Source organism: Myodes glareolus, chromosome 3, assembly GCF_982192425.1.
Source record: "Myodes glareolus chromosome 3, mMyoGla1.1, whole genome shotgun sequence".
NCBI lineage: Eukaryota > Metazoa > Chordata > Mammalia > Rodentia > Cricetidae > Myodes > Myodes glareolus.
The window spans coordinates 44,265,549-44,287,415 of record NC_142028.1 but is presented as its reverse complement, the minus strand read 5'-3'; positions in this window follow the sequence as shown (position 1 = coordinate 44,287,415).

Here is a 21,867-nt window from a genome sequence, read left to right as displayed (position 1 = left end):
CTTTTTAATTTTATTATTATTTTTATTGAAAATAGATTTTTCTATCAAACAATACATCTGGCCCACAGTTTCTCTTCCCCTACTCCTTGCAGCACCCCCACCTCCACTCTCATTGGGGTCCACTCTTGCTCTGTCACAGAGTTTGTCACTGGATTCCAGTGAGAACTCAGTTGGTCAAATGTTTGACCCATGCACATGATCACCTGAGTTTGAGTCCTATAAGCAATTCTTTTAAAAAAATCAAATCACGCATGAATAAAGAGGGGGAGGACAACAAAAATGGGGGAAAGTGCCCACTATGAATTGAATATATGAAGATACTCAGAGAGATTTTCAGCTCTCTTGAACATGTGCAGACTGTGTATGTGTGTGTGTGTGTGTGTGTGTGTGTGTGTGTGTGTACATGCACCTGTGCTGGTTTATCTGTACAAGACCATAGTAGATTATATCTGTGGATGCAGAACCAACACATACAGTGGGCCAACTGTATACTACTTTCTTTGTATTTATTTTCTGTTTTGAAAGTCCCTTTCAAAAGAGAAAATATAATTAGTTTGGCATGATAGTCAGTTCTTACAAGCACTTATTTCTTTTTCAATTACTCCAAAAATATACATGCTATTTCAAAGCAGGAGGCTCAGAAAACTTGAAATAGGATTGGTCCAGGAATGAGCTTTAATATTTCTGTAATTGTGAAGTATAAGGAGGTTTATCTGTTTAGAAGCAACTACTCAGAGTGGGAGGTAATTAGTATGCTCTAAGCTTCCCAGGTCTCCCAGAATTCCTTATAGAAACCTGTAGTGGTTTCCTCCTTGAAATTGTATAGAATCCTTAATAAGCAAAATCCTGTACTGCCCTATTCTCAAAGGTCTGTATATTCTTCTTGCCTTTCAATTGACCTTAAGGTTTTGGCTGTAAACTGAACAGACCAGGTGCAATTCATTTGTGGAAAACAGCCTCATTTAACACCCAAGTATTTATTTGTATATTTAGGAAAATCCATAGCAAATTTCTCAGGTCAACTCTCCTTCTGATAAGAAATTTTCAGCCCTACTTTAGGTAAATTTTATACCCAGTGCTAGAAGTATTGTCTGAGATTATTTTGGTACACTAATTGATGGCATGTTGAGTACATTTTTCTCCTCTTCAAAATTCGGACCTGGGCCTCATAAAAGAAATTTGACAATGTTCCTTGTTTCTAGTTTGTGGAATAATTTGAGGTCACTGGCACCTTAATACCTAAAGAATCAACACAAAAAGAGAATTAAAGACCAATTTTCCTTATGAATATAGATCTAAAAATAATAAAATACTCACAAACTGAAATGAAACCTACATCAAAAAGTTCATCCACCATGACAGAGCAGGCTTTATTATGGTGATGCTGGGATGCTTCAACATACGGAAATCAGTTAATATAATCCATGATATAAACAAGCTGAGAGAAAAAACCCACATGGTCATTTAATTAGATGCCAATAAAAGCCTTTGACAAAATCGAACACCAACCATACTGATGAATATTTTGCATGTCACCATAGAACCCTCATCTGGTGATGGATGGAGATGGAGGCGGAGAACCACGTTGGATCACTGGACCTAGCTCCCTAGGTCCAAATGAGAAGCAGAAGGAAAGAGAACGTGAGCAAAGAAGGCAAGGGCAGAGGAAACCTTCATCCGACGTTGGATGGCGATACAGATGGAGACCCATATTGGAACACCGAACTGAGCAATCCACGGTCCAAATGAGGAGCAGAAGGATGAAGAAAATAAAAAAAAGTAATCAGGACTGCGAGGGATGCGAGCACCCACTGATACAAGGGGACTGATATAATGAGAGTTCACCAAGGCCTGTTGGACTGGGACTGAACGAGGACGTGATCCAACCAGATTCTCTGAATGTGGCTGGCCCAGAGCCTTTTTGAAAAGCCATTGACAATGACACTGGGACTTGCTTCCTCTGCATATACTGGATTTTGGCGCTCCAGTCTGTTTGGACTCTCACCTTCCCTGGACCTGGAGGGAGGGGGGAGTAACTTGAACTTCCCACAGGGCAGGAAACCCTGACTGCTCTAGGGGATGGAGAGGGAGGAGGAGAGGGAGTGGGGGGAGTGGGAGGGTGTTGGGAGGAGGGGCTGAAATGGAAACTTTTATAATTTAATAAAAAAAAAACCAAAAAGTTTTGGAAAGAATGGAAAAGGAACAAACCTAAACACATTAAAAGCAATTTACATCAAGCCAATAACCAATATGAAATTAAATGGAGAGAATCTCAAAATAATTTCACTAAAATCAGAACTAGACAAGGCTATCTATTTTCACATATCTATTTAGTATAACACTTGAACTTCTAGCTAGAGTAACAAGACAACAAAAGGAGATCAAGGTGATATTAATTGGAAAGGAAGAAGTCAAAATATTGTTATTTGCTGATGGTATGATAGTATACATAAACCACCCCAACAATTATATCAGGGAATTCACACAGCTGATACACACCTTCTACAAGTTGCTGGATACAAGATTAAATCAAAAAGTATACTCTCCTTATAGACAAATGACAAATAGACTGAAAAAGAGATCATGAAAACAACATCCTTCACAATTGCCTCAAATAATATAAATATCTTGGAGCAATGCTAATAAAGCAAATGAAAGACTTGTAAAACAAAAATTTCAAGTCTTTGAAGAAAGAAATTGGAAAAGATATCAGAAGCTGAAAATATCTCCCATGCTCATGGAATGATAGTATCAACATAATAAAAATGTTCTTTTTACCAAAAGCAATCTACAGATTCAATACAATCCCATCAAAATAACATCATATTTTTTTAACAAACCTTGAAAGGACAGTACTCAACTTAATATTGCAAAACAAAAAACTCAGAATAGCTGTAACAATTCTGAACAATAAAAGAACATCCAGAGGTATACCACTCCTGATTTCAAGCTCTACTACAGAGCTATAGTAATAAATACAGACATATTGATCAATAGGATCAAGTCAAAGACCCAGACATAATTCCACACACCTATGGACATCTGATTTTTGATAAAGAGGCCAGAAAGACACAAATGGAAAAAAGAAAGCATCTTCAACAAATGGTGCTGGTGCTGGCTGTTCTAACTGGATACCTGCGTGTGGAAGAATGTAAATAGATCATATTTATCACCCTGCATGAAACTCATGTTGAAGTGAATCAAAGACCTCAACATAAATCAGATATATTAAACCCAATGGAAGAGAAAGTGAATAATATCCTTGAATGTTTTGGCACAGGAGACAACTTCCTGCAGAGTACACAGTTCGCAAAGTCCCTAAGATCAATGGTTAGTAAATTGGACCTCAAAAAAACAGAAAAGAATCTTTAAGGCAGAGGACACCTTTATTAGGACAAAACTACAGCCCACAGAAAGAGAAAATATCTTCATTAACTCCTCATCTGTTAGAGGGCTAATATCCAAAATAAATAAAGGACTCAAGAAACTAGATATCAGCAAACCAAATAATCCAATTAAAAATGGGGTACAGATTTAAACAGAGAATTCTCAATAGAGGAATCTCATATGGCTAATAAACACTCTAAAATGTGCAAAAATCCTTAGATACCATAGAAATAAAAATCAAAACTAATATGAGATTCCATCTGATAATAATCAGAATGGTTAAGATAAAAAATACAAGTGATAGGTCACATCAGAGAGGATGTGAAGGGAAGGGAACACTTATCCATTGCTGGTGGGAGTGCAAACTTGTACAGTTACTCTTGGAATCAATATGGCACTTCCTCAGAGAACTGAGAACAGATCTACCTCAAGCCCCAGCTATACCATTCTTGCACATGTACCCAAATGATGCTCCATCCGATCACAAGGACATTTGCTCAGCTATGTTCATTGCAGCTTTATTTATAATAGCCAGAAACTGGAAAAACCTAGATGCCCCTCAAATGAAGACTGAATAAAGAAAATGTGATACATTTATGGAATGGAGCATTACTCAACTGTTAAAAATGACATGAAATTTGAAGGCGAATGGATAGAACAAAAAATGATGCTGAATGAGGTAATCCAGACCCAGATTGAAAACTATGTTATGTATTTACTTGTAAGTGGATATTAGCTGTTAAGTAAATGATAATCATGCCACAATCTACAGACCCAGAAAGGTTAAGTAACAACAAGGAAGTCTCTAAGTGGAAATAGAATAGAATCTGTGGACTGGGGGTGGGTGGGTTGGGCAAAAGACAGATTATATGGGGTCAGGGATGGAGCAAGAGAGTACAGGAAGAGACAACTGATATTGGGGAACACTTGCGGGGTGATGTAGAAAGCTAGTGCCCCAAAAACTCTTATGAGGGTGACCCTAGTGAAGATTATTAGTAACAGAGGATGTGAAACCTGAACTGGCCATCTGTAACCAGACAAGGCTTCTAGTGGTGGAACTGGGACACTAGTCTAGTCACAAAACATTTAACCTGCAATCTATTATGCCTGCAACATGTACTGGTGAATGGAGACTGAGAACTTGTGAGAGTGGTCAAGCAATGATGGTTAATTTGAGGTCCACACCATGAAAGGGAACACATGCCCGACACTGCCTGGATGACTAGGAACTTGAGACTGGATAGTTCAGAGATGTAGGATAGGAAAAATATCAATAAAATGATTCCTAAAGATTTTGCTATACTCATAATTTGGGGCCTACCCCAATCATCATTAGAGAGGCTTCCACTGGCATATGATGGGAGCAGATGCAGAGACCCATAACCACATATTTAGTGAAGAAAGAGTCCCAATTGGAGATCTCCATTGGGTCCATGCTGTTGGAGCTCAGGGAAACCTTTGGAAGAGAAAGACAATGAAGTGTATGAGTCAGAGGGGTTGAGAACTCCAGGAGAACATAACCAACAGCATCAACTAAGCAACGTTTGTAGGTGCTCACAGAGCTGAAATGGCAATCATGGAGCCTGCCTAGGTCCTACGCATATTAGTTATGGTTGTTAGCTTGGTGTTTTTTAGAACTCTTAACAGTGGCAGTGGGGGTGTCTCTGATTCTTTTGTCTTTTCTTGGGACCCTTTTCCTCCTCCTGTGTTGCCTCACTCAGCCTTGTTATAATGGTTGGTGCCTAGTCTTACTGTATCTTTTTATGCCACATTTGGCTCATATAGATAGGAGGCTTGTTCTTTTCTGAAAAGAAACTAAAGAGGAGTGGATCTTGGAGTGGAGGGGAAACTTGGAGGAGAGGAGGGAAGGAAAACTTCAGTCAGGATGTTTTGAAAACAAAAAAATAAAATAAAATAAAAAAAGAATCCAATACGTCAATAAGACAAGAAAAGAAAAACATACAAACAAACAAAACTTCAGATCCTGACTTGCTGATCTTTGGGTTTCTGAAGAAGTTCTGCATTGCTCATTCTCTTTGGAGACTTGTGATGTTTCTGAGAAATATGGATCTCACTGGGGTTCCCACAAGCTTAGTAATACATTACATGTTACAAGCAAGCTTTAAGGATGATGCAGTGCTCCTTGGAAATTCTTACATTTTATGAAAGTCTTAAAATTTGTAACTGTTCAAGAGCAATAGATTGATTTATTATTTATCTTTGTATCTACACTGTTTTACCATGGGAATTTAACAAAGTGTTGGTTTTTGATATCTAAATGCACTTCATCATAAGGGTATTGGTGACTACTAATGGAGAGATGTTTAGCAGAATTCTACAGAAATGTTGGAGGTGTACTTGTGCTCTTCCCAGTCCTTTTACCATGAATGATTTTGATTTGCAAGGCAGTTAATTGCTCATGATGTGAGTTCTTATTTTAACATATCTCTGAAGAACCACATCCATACTTATTTTATACTTGGAAAAATGAAAGCTTCAAGAGGACAAGGAAATCAAACTCCCAAGTGCACAGCCTCTTCATAATGCATGAAATCATCTGTCTCCTGTTGTTCTCATGCTTGGGCTTCTGCGTCTTTGTGGTTTTATCTTTAATTTCATGGCAGGTAAGAAGAGAAAGTTATTGGAAGTGCAGCCACTTTCCTCAGAAACACACTGTTAACATCTCTTTCCCATCTCTACATCTGGTCCTGTATTAGGTCCTCCCACTGCTTCCAGTAAGCAGGTGCTAGATGTGGCTGTGTCTGCTTTGTCTCTACATCTTCTAGCTGATTCTAGGCTGCCATTATTACCAGAAGACAGCAATGACTTCCTAGAGAGTTCTCCTGCCATACCCCAACATCTCTGGTGCCCAACTTGTCTGTGTAGGAGTCCCCTTGAGGACTTGTTAAAATATTGATCTCTCAGCTCAACTCCCACAGCAGGATTAGATTTCATTAAGTCTGGAGATGGGTTTAAGAGTTTGTCATTTTAACAAGTCTCCAGGGGATATTGATGGTGCTAGCCTGGAAACCCCTGTGGTATAAAATCTGTTTCCCACCCAACAGCATAAACATTCACTTCCAAACTTTCCTACAATCTTCTCCTTATTGACTACATTTCCTGTTTTTCCCTTCACAGTTCCAGGATGCATGTAATAGGCCCATTTTCTGTCTTGTTTACTGCCAAAACCCACATGTAACACCTAGTTGGACCCTTGAAATATTTGATACACAAATTAATGAACATACAAGATTCTCTTAAAATCCGTACTCTCCTGCTAGGATCTCAGGCTTTGACCACTGTGACATTCTTGGAGTCAGTAGCTTTGTCATTAATGATATCACTAACTTAAGAGACCAACTGTTCCTACAAACCTTTGGAATCAGGAAGAAGACAGAGATAAATATGGAAGTAACTAGAATTAAAGCATCAATTTTCTTCACTGTTTGGTAAACAAAGACAAAAGATCAGATTAGGTGATACTCAGAGATAAGAACCATGGGTATAGATGTGAACACATGGAAAACTCAGCAAACAAATACGCATCACAATCAAAAAATCTTTGATACAAAGTGGCAAATTTCTAAATTTCTTCTCAATATATGTAGGTCTAGTAGAAAATTCCTCACCATCTTAGGTCCACAGCGACTACATGATTCATTCTTGGCCAATCAGATTACACACCTCCACTCACCAAGGATTGGTCAAGGAACATGTAATTGTGTCACTGTAGGCGAAAAACAATCTTCTCTACAACTCTTCCACCGCGATCAGGAAACATTCTCTCTGTGGAATCATGAGAATGGAACCAACTCAAGGACTAGGTGGTTCTTGTCATCTGAGAGGGACTCTCTGAAAATAATATTGACTGCAGATCCAAAGAGGTAGAGTATAAAGGATAGATGTGCCTGAATCCATCAGTTGCAATTTATTCTAGGAGAACATATTACTTGTTTTTTGTACTTAAACCATCTGAGTTAGAGTCTCCAATTGAAGAAGCTGAGGGCACTGCTATGTGATCTCACGAGACTCTCCTCTGAAAAGACCTGATGGGTTGTTGGTTTTTTTTTCCACAAACAGCTAAATCAAAGGCAAACCCAATTCTGAGAAATATAACTTTATGTGCCCCATGCATGACAACAAAACACATATAAAATATTCCTTCTTACTGGCTTACAAACCAACCACTAATCTGTTTTCTGATATATCTGAAAGTCCTTCAGTTCAGTATAATTGCATCAGGAGCAAATAATCATGGGACTCACATGGCATGTGTTTCAGCAAACACGTTTGAATACTTAATTATGTGCAGGTTTGAGAAACATACAGGGCACAGTGCTTATATCATGTTATAGAGTCACTCACATGTCAAGAAAACATTGTCATGACAAAACTATATACTAACTAAAGAGACAGCATAATAGCACAATAAAATGTATAAGAGAAGAAAAGGAACAATGTATGGAGTTATTGGACAAAAAGTTCATGAGATGAGTTAAGCATCACTCTGATGTTAAATAAAAGAGGAATTCTGTACCTGTTTGGAAAATATTTGAAAAATTTTGTGTTTGTTCAGGGACAGTTGAGAGAGGGAATTTATCCATGTGAGCCAGAAAACAATGTCAAATGGCATGGTTGAAGAACATACCATTACATGATATTTAAAATCTCAACAGAAAGAAGACACAGGTATTTCTTGAGGAAGATATTCAATAATAACTAAAGTACCATCTTTTAGCTAAGTATTCCCCTGGTGTTATAGAGGACATATTTACAGTAAATATTTTTTATTTGACATTAAAATCTTTCAAGGCAAAGCTGGAGGAATAGTTCAGTTGGTAAAATGCTTGGATTCCTAACTGTGGGAGTGGGAGTGTCCCTGACTCTTGCGCCTGCTGATGCAACCCTTTTCCTCCTGGAGTGCCTGATCCAAACTTGACATGAGGATTTATGACCAGTATTACTTCATTTTGTAAAGCTGTGTTTTGTTGATATCACCTGGAAAGCCTGCTCTTTTCTGAAGGGAAAGAGAGGAACAGTGGATCTCAGGGACTGTGGAGGTTAGGGTAACTAAGAGGAGAGGAGGGATGGCAGGCTGTGGTCAAGACACATTGCATGAGAGAAGAACAAAGAAAAAAAAGAAAAAAGAGATGGCAAGAGACTTTACTAACAAACCATCTTTCTAGCTCTTATCATTTATCTCGAAGGGATCCAAGAGGTCTCCTTATAACACCTGCCTACCTACTTGACTGGCAAGCAGTCAGACATTCACTGGGCCTTTTGCACTATGCATGTGCCAATCTTTGTACCTAAGATGGATAGGGATCTCTTGATACACTTCAGAGAAGAGCAAATGCCATCTGTCCCCCAAGATAAACCCAAAGAATTCCAGAGAAGAGACACATACAGTACTCAAAGGTATTTTTTTTTCAAATAAATGTTCTAGTCCATATGATGGAAATGAATGAATATCACAAATACACATCCTTAGTGTATTTAAAAATCATTCACTCCAGTATTGACTTATTCTGACTTTCTGTCCCTTGCTTTCATTTGTGGAGTTGTTCACACCTTTTACTTCCAGTGAAAAGCTTATTCCAGTGGAGTATTATAAAAGCTCTCATTTGCTCCTACTTACAGCTGAGGCATAAGCATATTTGTGAGGGCTCTTATATGAGGATTGTATTGAATGCTTCCCTATGTAATCAGACATTACATGAAATTAGAAACAATAGGGGAGCAAAATCAATCAGCCATGGCAGAGGAATTGAGATAGGAATGACTCATTCTAATGCAATGCTTGGGAAAATTAATAACAACACAGGTAATTACTAACCTGAGAGAGGCAGACTTTTGATCACTCTCGCAGACTTTTAAGCATGAAGCACACACACATCCATCACTGTAAAGCTGCATGCCTGCTTCCAACAGCCAGAAATTGACTGGCTCAGGTGTCTCTAAAATTACGTTTTCTAGATCAGTGGTTCTCAGGTGAATGTGACTGTGTCCCAAAGCGGCCATGGCAATGGTAACAGATACTTTTTGGTTGTGTAATCTTAGGGGTGTGGCTGCCATTAGCGTTTGGTAAGTGGAAACCAGGGATGCAAACACACACTCTACCATGCATAGTCTAGTACATACCACCACGGCAGAATGATCTGACCCTAATGTTAATAGTGACAAGGTTGAGAAATCCTGGCGCTGAGCCCTGACTCCAATTTAGATTCATAAACTTTCCTGGACAGAGCTCAAAGTTCAGGTCATTAGAGCACTCAGGAAAGGAACAGCAAGGATCAGTCCAAGATGAATGGCTCCCCATCCTGCCTCCTTTGGTGAGGTCTCTATTCTGCACAAAGGACTTAGGAAATCCCTTCATTATTTCTTCCAGTTCTACTTGCTCGTCAGTGTGAGGCGTCTATCACAGCCACCTCTCTGCTGCCTCTAAGAAACCCCTGTATGAAATAGAGAGCTTCATGCACCAAAGAAAGGACTACTCCAGACAAAGCTGAACAAGAAGATGACCAACTGGGAAATTTAATCTGCCTCTCATCTCCAAGTTCCTCACTCATGGCTGCTTGGAAGTACCTTGGCCTTTATAATTTCAAAAATTTACCAAGCCAGCTTCCACATGGCAAAACCTACAGCTATATAAGAATGCATGAGATCATTGAAATAATGTGTAAAAAAAAAGCTTCCCATGTCTAAATATTGCTCATTTATGCACGAGGTAGTCTTGTGCATAATTTGCTTTATTTTGCTCAAGAAAGTTGATGACTCTTCTGCAGCACAGATAAAAGCTCCAAGTTCCTCCCCAATCCATCCCCAGGCACACAAAACCTGGAAATAATGTTGTCCTTCCTCCGCTACCTTGTCTTATCTCTTTTAGACATTTGGTCACTTTTCACAATTCTAGAAAACTCTGTTTTTATCATAACAGAGAAAGATTAAGTGGAATTGTACATTATCCAAATCAGCTTCTTTAGATATACACATAAATAGAGCTAAGTTTGCAACAGAAATTCATTTTCACTGTTTCCCCAATCTCAGCAGTTTGTTACAACCCTAAAGCCCAGAGCACCTGAAAGCCAAGAATAGATCCCACTGTGTCTTGGGGCAGATTTCCCTGTAAACTTCTGAGATCCTTCCTATTTTCTCCTTTTCCATTCATTTAACAATATAGATTTGGGACCAAGCGTGGTGGCTCACACCTGTCGTACCTAAACTGGTGATGCTTAGGCAGGGGAATCAAGAGTTCAAGGCCAAGTTGGCTATATCGTAATCCTGGACCACCCAAGCACAAATACTGAGAGTCTGTCTCAAAATTTCGAGCAATAAAAATGACTACAATAGTTTACATTTCTGCATTAGAATTCCCCTTCCACTATATCTGTGCCAGCCCCTTATTCATGCTGGAATTTTGGCTGGCTTGACTGCGTGCAGTCACAGCCTATTTGAGTTCATCTGTGTAGAATTACTGTTATATCCAGAAAACACCACTGTGCAGAAATCCTCCATAATGATCCTTGAGCATTGCAGACAGGCTGTACAATAGAGATTCCATTTAGGGCTCGATACTTCAGTCTCTTGTTCTCCACATTGTAACCAGTTGCAAATGTACACATTCATCACTATCTATTGGAAAAAAGCTTTATGATGATGGTTGAGAGCGGTTCTAACCTACAGGTCTAAAGATAAGCATTGGAGGTGCAGTTTAATATGGTGTCTCCTAAGTGGGATATCTTTATCAACCCTTCCCACACCAGCCACAACCCCAGGGATTGTCGTGGAAGAGGAGGTAGAAAGGATGTAAGAACTTGAGAATGCTGTGGAGTGCCATGGCTATGATTACCCATATGAGATCCAGGCAGCCTAAATTCCAGCTTATAAGGGGTCTCAGCTGTATGGAACTATTGCCAATAGATAACTACTGAGGGAGTTAAATATTTCTTATTTTAGGGTGTGGCCACTAGTAGGCTTCTCATGCGTCAGTAGATGGTCTCACACTTATAAACACACAGACAACACTAAATGAACCTAGTTAAATGAAAAAAAGAGGACATGATGTTGGGAGGTGTTGGACTGGGGAAAACGTGTGGATATGATTATATTTCACTATATGCATGATGATCTCAAAGAATAAAAACAATCTAAGCAACTATCTTAGTGTTCTATTGCTGTGAGGAGACACCATGACCTAGGCAACTCTTATAAGAGAAAGCAATTAGCTGGGGATTTGCTCATAGTTTCACAGTCCATTACTACCATCATGGAGGGTAGTCAGACACATGTCATTGGAGCAATAGCTGAGAGCTATATCCTGATGTATAGGCAGAGAGAGAGAGAGAGAGAGAGAGAGAGAGAGAGAGAGAGAGAGAGAGACTCTGAAACAGAGACTGAGACTGGCATGGGCTTTTGAGATGTCAAAGGTTACTCCCAGTGACATACTTTGTCCTACAAGGCCACATCCACTCCAACATCCTCTCATCGGCTGGGCTGTTGATGATTTCCTTTACTGCTTAAGTTTTTCTTTAATTCCTTTTCAATAGTTGGAAGATTAGTGGGGATGGGGTGTCTTCCGCCTTTCAATGAGTCCCCTTCCTGGTGATCAAGAATTCAAATATATGAGCCTATGGGGGCTTTTCTTAAGGAAACCACCACAACACCAATCAATAGAAACAGACATACACACAAAATGCAGATGTAAACAGAGAGACTTTATCTTTGTGAATGTAAAAGAAAAAGATTGTTCAATTGTTCACATTTTGGGAGCTTTCTAAGGAGGTACAAGGGAGTATCTATCTTCTGATGGGGTGATGGTTCTCTGTGTAAGAGTTTTTGCCTGTGAAATCATGGGGACCTGAATTGGAGTCTCTAACACCCATGCCAAAAGATGGGGATGGTTATGTATGCCTGTAAACCCAGCACCGGGGACTGGAGACCTGTAGCTATGTCATATGTCACACAGCCTAGCCAAGACCTGTCTCAAGGCTACAAGGCAGATAGTGATAGAAGAAGTCACTAGACTTCCTACTCTAACTTCTGCATATATGCTTGGGGCACTAGCATCCTCACATTCACATGAAACACACACACACACACACACACACACACACACACACACACACACACACACACAACATCACCCATAGCATAGATCAGTTAAACTTTGGGGTAATTAAACATGGAGTTTCTCAGTCAAACCTAGCACAAACATACAGAGTTTCCTTCAACTTGTATTTTCCACTAAGAAGAAAGTATGTCTTATTGTACATGGCTGTAAAACTGGTAAATTGTTTACAGCAAAAATAAAATAAACTAAAAGAAATATAAAATTTAGTCTATAGCAAACAAAAAACAAGTCACAATGATGCAGAAACAGAGAGAAATGAATAAATAAAAATGAAATCCTCCAAACTCTGCCTGCAATTATAAACATCATTTAGGTATGTACATTGACTTCATTATTTTCTACTTAATGAGTTTTGAAATAAACTGAGAACATTCTGGTGATGACTTTATTTAACACTGTAATTTCAGGAACTGTCAGGAACAAAGAGCTCCATTGGGGTAAATGAAGATATGCTTGGATTTTCTTAATTGTCTTTGTGCTGTGACTGCAAGCTCATTGTTCAGCTGTGTGACAAACGGTCCTAAGTGCAATCAGAGAGCCTCAGGGGAGACTGGTTACTACACAGTCTGCCCATCTTGTTACCGTGTGCTTGATAGTTGCAGCAGCCAAAAGGAAATAAAACTTGGTCCAGGAGTGAAGGAGCAGGGGACAGGTTGGCAGTGACTGTCAAAATGCAGGTGGTCTTTTATTGTTGCATGTTAGCTCTTTCTGGATGTGGTCCTTCCCACGGATGAAGTGTTGGCTTGCAGGTAAAAGCCAACTACTTTGATCCTCTACATCAGCCCTTAATACCACGTCTGATGCACAGAAAAATCTCAATAAATGTTTGTAGAATGGGTCATTCAATGAAAGAACAAATACCTACCCCCATCCAGTATCATTAGCTATTTCATGTACCATTTGTCAGAATACAGAATAAACAACCGTTGACTACACAATTGTATTCAAGTCTCACACTCTGGATGGGTCTGTCTACCTTTAGCCTTCACCAACCACGTTGTCCCTCCCACATTCACACTCTGCCATGTTCTCTATCCAAAATGGCTGAGTGGGTCCTATAAGACGCGAGTCTGTCTGCATCAACTTTCAGTTCTCCTTACAGCTTGGCAAGACATTCTGTTCTCATTAGGAATTCTGTGTAGTTATTTTTTAGATGTGTATGTTGTGGGGAAAATGTATGTGCATGCATGCTCACATGTGTATGTGATTACACATGTGCAGAGGCCTGAGATCAACGTCACGAATCTTCCTTGGTTACTTTCCCCCTCATTTATCGAGGTAGAATTGGACACTTGAACAGAGCCTGACGATGTGGACTAGTCTAACTATCAGCTTACTTCAGGGATCCCCTGTCTCTGCCTTCACAGCACTGGAGTTAAATCTGGGCCAGCAAGCCCACTTCTTATGTAAGCTGGTTCTGGGAATATGAACTCTACTCCCCATGACTGCTGCTTATATAACAAGTGCTTTACCCATTAAGCAAATCTCACCAGACTCAATTTATTTAAATTTTAAACCAACATTTTACACGATTAATGTGCTGTATCTCAGAAGTTTTTGTTATTTTTGAGAGAAGTGGGAGAGGAACAGGAAACGTCTCCATAGAATGAGTGATTGGAGGAGGTACTGCAAATGCAAAGGTGAGGGGGGTACATTCTGCCGTCTTTCTGGATGAATGAAGTTTTTGGTTTTGGTTCACACCCTGGCTGCTGTGTGTGATATTCAACCATAAAGGAAATGTTTGTGTTTCCAAGAGGTTAAACATTGGTCCTTGAAAAAGACTGCTGAAAACCTCTTAGATAGTACAGTACTGTGGTCCTCTGTAACGCCATAATGAATAAACAGATGCAGAGTTTATCTATGGCAATAACATTTCCTGAGTGGGGTGAACAGTAAAAAATAACTATAAAGACTCCTTGATGGAAAAGTCTTATAGTCATTCACTTATAACATGTTTCCTACCCAAAAGAAAATGGTTATTTTTATTATGGAATAAGTATACATATATGACTGTCAGTACAGACAGACATGCCTGACAACCCGTTTGATTTTGTTAACAGGACTTAAGGGAAGAAACACAGACTTGGGATTCATTTTGAGATATTCTTTTCTTAAGTAAATTAAATACTAGGCAATCCCAGTGTTATCCCAGTTAAAAAAGAAATATCTTTAAAATCTTTTTTTTTTAAAAAAAGAAAAAAGTCCTAAAGTCTGAGAATCCTAATTTTAAGCAATGGTCAAATCTGCCCATGTAGAAAATGAGTTTTATCAAATATAAAACAAACTGCTTGATCTCAGAGCAGTGGAAGAGTATCGTCTTAGGCCCAGAGTTAATTTCAGGAAGAGACCAGGCTTCTGTAACTCCCATGGCAGGGAGAGGTTAGTCACACTCTGCAGTTCCTGATAAGGATCATCAACTCTCCTGGTTGTTGGCTTGATTTACTGATTCATTAAGGCTATGCAAACTAAACTCCCATGCCTTTTCTCCCAATATGCTAATATTCTAATGCATGTTATGTTTATATATTGTTTCCAAACATGCTTATTCTATGTGCATATATTTTTAATGTATGTGCAAAGCTGTATTGCTTATATTACTTTCTACTCTTTGTTTCTGGGGGATCATGTCCCTATGAGAGTCCTCAATGACATATCCAGCACTGTTACAGAGTGGGGACCCAGGCATTCCAGCTCCTCAGTAGCATAAACATGATGGTGATGAAACTTTCTAAAAAGATTTTATTATTATTTTATTTGTGTGTATATATGTATGTCTATGTAGGGGTATCTGTATGTGAGAGATCCAGAAAAGAAGATTAGATTCCATGACATTGGAGTTAGAAGCACTTTTAAGTTGTCCTATACAATTGCTGGCAATGGAATTCCAGTCCTCTGAGAGAGTGGTACCTGTCATCTTCTAGCATCCATAACATTTATCATTAGGAACCTCAGGAACAAACCCATGGTCTCTATTGCCATTTCTTTTAAATACTTAATAGCTTTATTGAATTATAGTTCATGTGTCATAGGGTTTTACTTAAGTCTAAGTTCAGGGATTTGTAGACATTTACACAGCCATCACCACTCTCAAGTTACGGTTATCTAGGAGTGTGGTAGGGCCATCATGCTTCTCCATGTACTTATATGTATATCCCCTCTGTCGCTATAGATTTACTTTATCTAGATTGTATTCTGTAAATTTTCAGTTTCATTGCTATTTCCTATTAAAATAATAATAATTTTATATGACTATTATTATTTGTAAGTTTGTATGTGTATGTATATGTACATACACACCTGCATGTGTGTACATGCATGAACACATACATGCAGATGTTGAGTGCATATAGAGGCCAGAAGAACTTCTTTGTACCTTTATGGGAATTTCAGGAATTGAATTCAAGTTATCAGGTTTTTGCAGCAAGTACCTTTAGCATCTCGCCAGACTCCCACTGCCTTCATTTTCTTTTCCTTTTTAAGAAGTATTCATTAATTTTTATTTTTATATGCATAAGTGCTTTGCCTGCATGTGCATAAGTATGTACATGCCTGGTACACCCAGAAGTTAGAGGAGGGTGTCAGGCCCTCTGGAGCTAATGTTACATATGGCTGTAAGCTACCACATGGGTGCTAGGAACAAACCTGAATCCTCTGCAAGAGCATCAAGGGTACTTAATACCCTTAACTGAGCCATGTTTCCAGCCTCAACTCCTTACCATTTTCTAATAATCAATTTTAAATTTGCTAATCTCTATTTATTTTCTCTCCTGCTGATGTTAGAAGATCTTTTCCGAGTTTACTTTGCCAGTGACTGCTCACAACACCAGGGTGAGAATAATGACCTGCTATTTCCTTTGATATTTTCAGAATTACCTGGGCATAGGCTATGCTCTGCTAATTTATCAACAAAGACTTTTACATTTCCTTGGGTAGAAGGCCCATCACCCAGCTTTCTCCTGGATGGCAGAAATTCAGATTCTGACAAAGTCAACATTTAAGACTTGGAGGACTTAAAGATTAGGAGTTCTCTGACCTCCAATGAAGCCTCCAAGAGGGTCTCGAAATTCTAGTTTAAAATGAGTACCAGCTTGAATAATGGGATACTTAAAAGTGGAAAGAGAAGGGGTCCCATGGTCCAGGGCAGCTAAGATACCCAAATGCCCATTCTGTGATCTACACCACAGGGCAGGAGCCACTACGATGGACAAACATGTGATGGAGAGGTGCGAAAGAGAATCAGAGTGGTTTGTGTGCTGGGAGAGAAATGGAACTGGAGACGCAATGGAGCAGTTAAGAACAGGACCTTTATGAGGAGTCTGAGCAGTCATATTGACATCTGGGTTGGGGGCAAACTGATCTGAACGGCCTTTGTAGCTCCCATCTGAGGCCATGATGATGTCGGGGCCCATGCTTCCACCCGGAGCTATGTCTGGGTCCATGGTCTTACTGAAGCTGGAGTCTGTGTTGTTGTGTAAGGCCTGCATTACTCCCAAAGGGCATGCAGATGTCTGTGGTCGGGACTGCTACCTGAAGCCCTGCTGTTGTTTCAGCACCATACTGAGCTGACCCCATCCCTTGCCGACCTGCTGTGCTAGCAGTAACACAGTCATGGGAGAGGCCCTGGCCCTCACTAGGGGCAGAAGAGGCCCATCAGAGACCTGGGCTGACCAACTCAGCTAGGATCCAGGCCCACATCCAGGGCTTTGAGTTGGACCACCCCAACATTGACCTCTTATATGACCTGCTGGATACATGGAGAGATTGACCCTGCAGAACCAAGGTCACAGGATCGCTCGGACTCTGGGAAACAGCAGGATATCCAAGAGGAGTCTCAGTGAGGGTCCAGTATTGATGGCTTAGCAGAAACCAGAGTCCTTGAACCAGACCAACAACTGGTTCAATGCAATGAACATTTGCAAGTAAAGCTGTTTGGGGAAAAGGATATACCGTGTGACACATAGCTCCCAATGCCTCTACAGTGAACAAATATGTGATGCAGAGGTGAGAAAGATGGAGGGAGGTAGTGGTACAAATACAGCAGAACTGGAGACACAGCAGCTATGACTGCTTTGAGAGAAGGCTGTGACTGACGGAGGAGCAGGTCATTATTCAGAGAGCTTGATGAGATCTTTGTTCACACTTTAATTTTTTATTTTCTTTTATGGGAGAGGGCAGTTATGAAAGGAATGGGAAAAGTATGGGATTGGAGTGCATAATGTGAAATCCCCAAAGAAATGAAAAGTAATTATGCTAAAAAAGAGTAGGAAGAGGAGAAAAAAAACATGAGGGGTCTGGTCAACATCCACAGAGTAGGAACTTTGAACCCACCATCTCCTGTGAAGGAACCAGAGAACTCCCAATACTGTTTGCAAAGCCAAGCACCAGAGGACCTTTAGAGGACAATTTCCCATGTGTCTTACCCTGTTATGCAAAGATGGACAGATCTAAATGCTAAAGATAGTTTGATTCAATATAAATCCATCTGATCTTGTTTGTTATCAACAGACCTGCCAATCACTGGGATAGGAGATGAAGCTTAAGTCTTGCAGCTACTTTAGAAGAGCGTATATCTGAGTACTTGCTGCTGGAATACAGATGTGTCCTCAACACACTGATTTCCTTTCTGTTATGTATACGATTTAGCAATAGGCTGTTACTTTTAAAGAAACGTCCACACTGTTTTCCACACAACCTAGCCCTTGGAGTTTACAAATTTTAAGAAAGAGAAGAAAACAAGCAATAATAAAAAAAAAACCCCGCAGGTAACTAACTATAAGCAGTTAGAAGACTTTCTCAGTGTTACCCAATCCACACAGTGACTCTCTAGCGTCACACAGATGGGGACAGAGTAAGAATGAAAGCTTATAGACACCCCACTGTAAGTCTCCTGTTCCTTCTGTACCTCTATGCCTAACAGACAAGACTGGAAGGAACTCTGCAGTTAACCGAAGGTGCTATTATTATTCAATCATCAAGTAGCCATTTAGGTACATCATCCTCAATGTTTACATTCCCGTGTAACATGTAAACTGATGGGCATAACTGTATCCTGTATTCAAATTGTTAAATTTCATATAATATATCACTTAAAATGCTTTTTATCGGGACTCTAAGTGAAAATATGGTACTTTCATAAGCAAGAGGCAGACTGTTGATCTATTTTCACAATAATCTTATTAATACACAGCCACAGAGCTAGCAGTTTACTTGTGTACTTATCTCACATTTGTAGATCTATGGCTGCATAGGTTGGACTTAGTTGGTCAGCCTCCAGGCCACAATCCTGTTCTATGGATCTGGATCTGGGTCTGGTTCTAGAATAAGGGACAGCATGCTCATTTGGCTCAAAATGCAAACCACCATGTTTCCAAACACTGGCCAAAACAAATCACATGAATAATTCCCAAATAGACAAGTTAGAGAAAAAATGCTTTGTTTAGAGGTCTTAGAGGAAGGGAATTACATTTAACAATAGTGTTATTTATCACAAAATGGATATTCATTGAGTCAGCAATGTGATTCTCTGGGTAAAGTTGCTTGTGGCCAAGCAGGGAGCCCCAAATTCAATTTTCAAGACCCACATTGTAGAGGGAGAGAACTGACTCTTGTATGTGTTCTTTGACCTGTACACATGTGTGGACATCCCCCATACCAGCAAACAGAGAAATGACACAATGAAAATAAAGCATCATTTTTAAAATTCTAATAGTTGGAACTGAAGAGATGGTTCAGCAGTTAAAAGCACTAGTTACTATTACAAAGGACCAGGGTTTGGTACCCAGCACACACATGGCGGCCCACAACTGTCTATAATTCCAGTTCTCTGAGATCCAATGCTGTCTTCTTGTCTCTAAAGACATTGAAATATGTGGTAACTAGAGATAGAAGCAAAATACTCACAGTTCTAAAATAAAAATGAATGGATAAATAAAAGTATTAGAATTATATTGAGCTACCATTACCTTTAGAAATAATATCCAGGTTAATTTTGAATTTTAGATAAGAATTTATTTTATATATTTTACAAATATTCACCATATATATATATATATATATATATATATATATATATATATATATTCCATGTGTGTGATATCACCCACAATGGCCAGACAGAATAGAAAGATGGAATTGCTGAAGGGATAGTAGTTGTGAGTTACCGGATACTGAATTCCAGTCTTCTACAAGGACAGCAAGAATTGCTGAGGCAGCTCTCCAGACCAAGAAACAATTTCTCAAACATAAGGTTATCCAGACATTACATGGGATAGTCTGTAAAATGATATGGTGTTTGTTCAATTAAAATCTACTCAATAGCCTATATTCACTGCTAAATGAAGCAACAAACTACAGAAAGAATTTAAACTAAGCCTGCTTTTTGTTTCCATTTGTTAAAGTACAGATTAACAAATCTTACAGATATTCCAGTATTTAACCAATGCCTCCCAATGCAGAAACTAGAGTTGGATGGAAGAGAATGACTTACTTATGATGCAATTCAATATTTTGAAAAATCCTTTCAGTGTTTCATGTAAAATCATTACATATTTCCATCACCTTGCAGGCAAGTAGATGGCCTGTTTTCCTCACCCTCTGGGAAATTTTCATCTAAAGGCCAAAGAGAAGTGAGATATCTCAACTCTTCATAGTCAGGGACTGAAATCCTTCTCAAACTGGAAGGCTCCATGAAACTTCAGTTTCTATTCCTTGACAAAATATGAATAGTTGGTTACATGTCTCTTAAGCACATTAGTTTATAGAAGAAGAGATTCGTGTGAGGCAATGTTATTATTCTAATCTCTGGTTTGAGTTGTAGGAAATAACATGAGAGATTTGCAGTAATGTTTGTAAGTCTTATAATTGACTTTTTTATGAGTTTGGTTCATCTCTACCTGAGAGTCAATATAACTTTGAGGTTGTAAACACATTCCTCCTTTTGGGAATGCTTAAGATAAATGGCTAGATGCTGGGGCGTCATTAATTAAAAGTCATGGATTGTGAGAATCTTTTTGATGGTTCTCAAACTGCTGCTCACCTGTTGTCTCTACTGAGGTACATGGATAGGCCTGTAGGATTGGAGTGCTAAAGCATTTGTTGAGAAAATGTCAGAACTGGCCTGAATTTTCTTGAAGACTGCCTCTATTCCAGCTCACACACAGAAAAGCCCAGTTTCAGCACAAACTAAAGAACACTTAGAACGTCCATAAGTCCTTGGAAATTCTTTCTAACTGAATTCATATGGTTGAGAAAATAGTCCTCAGAAATTACATGGAAGGTGCTTTGCTTATAGCTGGATGAATCTGTTCCAACAGTGCTGATGGTGTGGAAGCCCCTCCTACTGCTGAGCATTTCTCCATCTGAGCAGATCCTCTCCCTTGCTCCTCCTATTCCCTCCCCACACCCCTCCTTTTCTCCCTTTTTACATTTCTTTCTTTTTTTCTCTGAATTCACAAACTCCCAGTTTAATCATAGCTCCTGTTCTTTATCCCTGTGATTTCGCAATGAACTGAGGATGGTCAGAGGGTGCCATCAATATTGTGTATAGGAATTGTGGTCAAAATCAGGTTGTAAGGACAATGGTGATTATAGTGAGTATCCTTCCCTTTAACTCAGTTTATTTCCTGCACTGTGGTGTTGGCAAACTACTTTCTTTTTTAGAGTCTCTATCTTAATAGTATAAGCAATGGAAAATAATAGACTTCCTTGTTCTGGAATGTTCTTTCATTTCCTTCCTTTCCTTTATATTTTCCACTTTGCTTATTCTTTCTACCATCTGTACCCCTTTGTTTTTTAAAGTACTCCCCCTTTTACTAGCCTATTGATTTTGAAGCCTGGCCTCACTATGTTTCTTAGGGCAACCTTGAAATCATTCCACGACCTAGCAAGCCTATAACTTGTGATCCTCTTGTCACAGCCTCTGAGTGGGTAGTATCCCAGACTTGGTCCACCTGATTCTGCTGTCTTATCTGGCTCAGCTTTCATATTGAAGAGCCAGTCCTGGCTTTGGTTTCTGAAGGGCAACCCTGAAAATAAGCTCTATTGCCCTGAATGACACTTTTATGGACCATATAGACAGTTGTACCAGGAGTCAAATGTTTCCTACCAAGACCAGAAATGAATACTTCTAGCTGTGCTGGCCACAGAAGATCTGCATTACAACTGCTCCAAAGCATTCATGAGTATGGCTGGGATCCAATGAAGTATCAAAACAGTGAAATGTAAATTTCGTAGCATTTTAGGAACCATGAATCACATTTTTTTTTGTTTTCGTTTTGTACTGTAAGATAAAGCTCTTATACACTGTAAAGATTTGTCACTTATATTGGTTTAATAAAATGCTGATCGGCCAG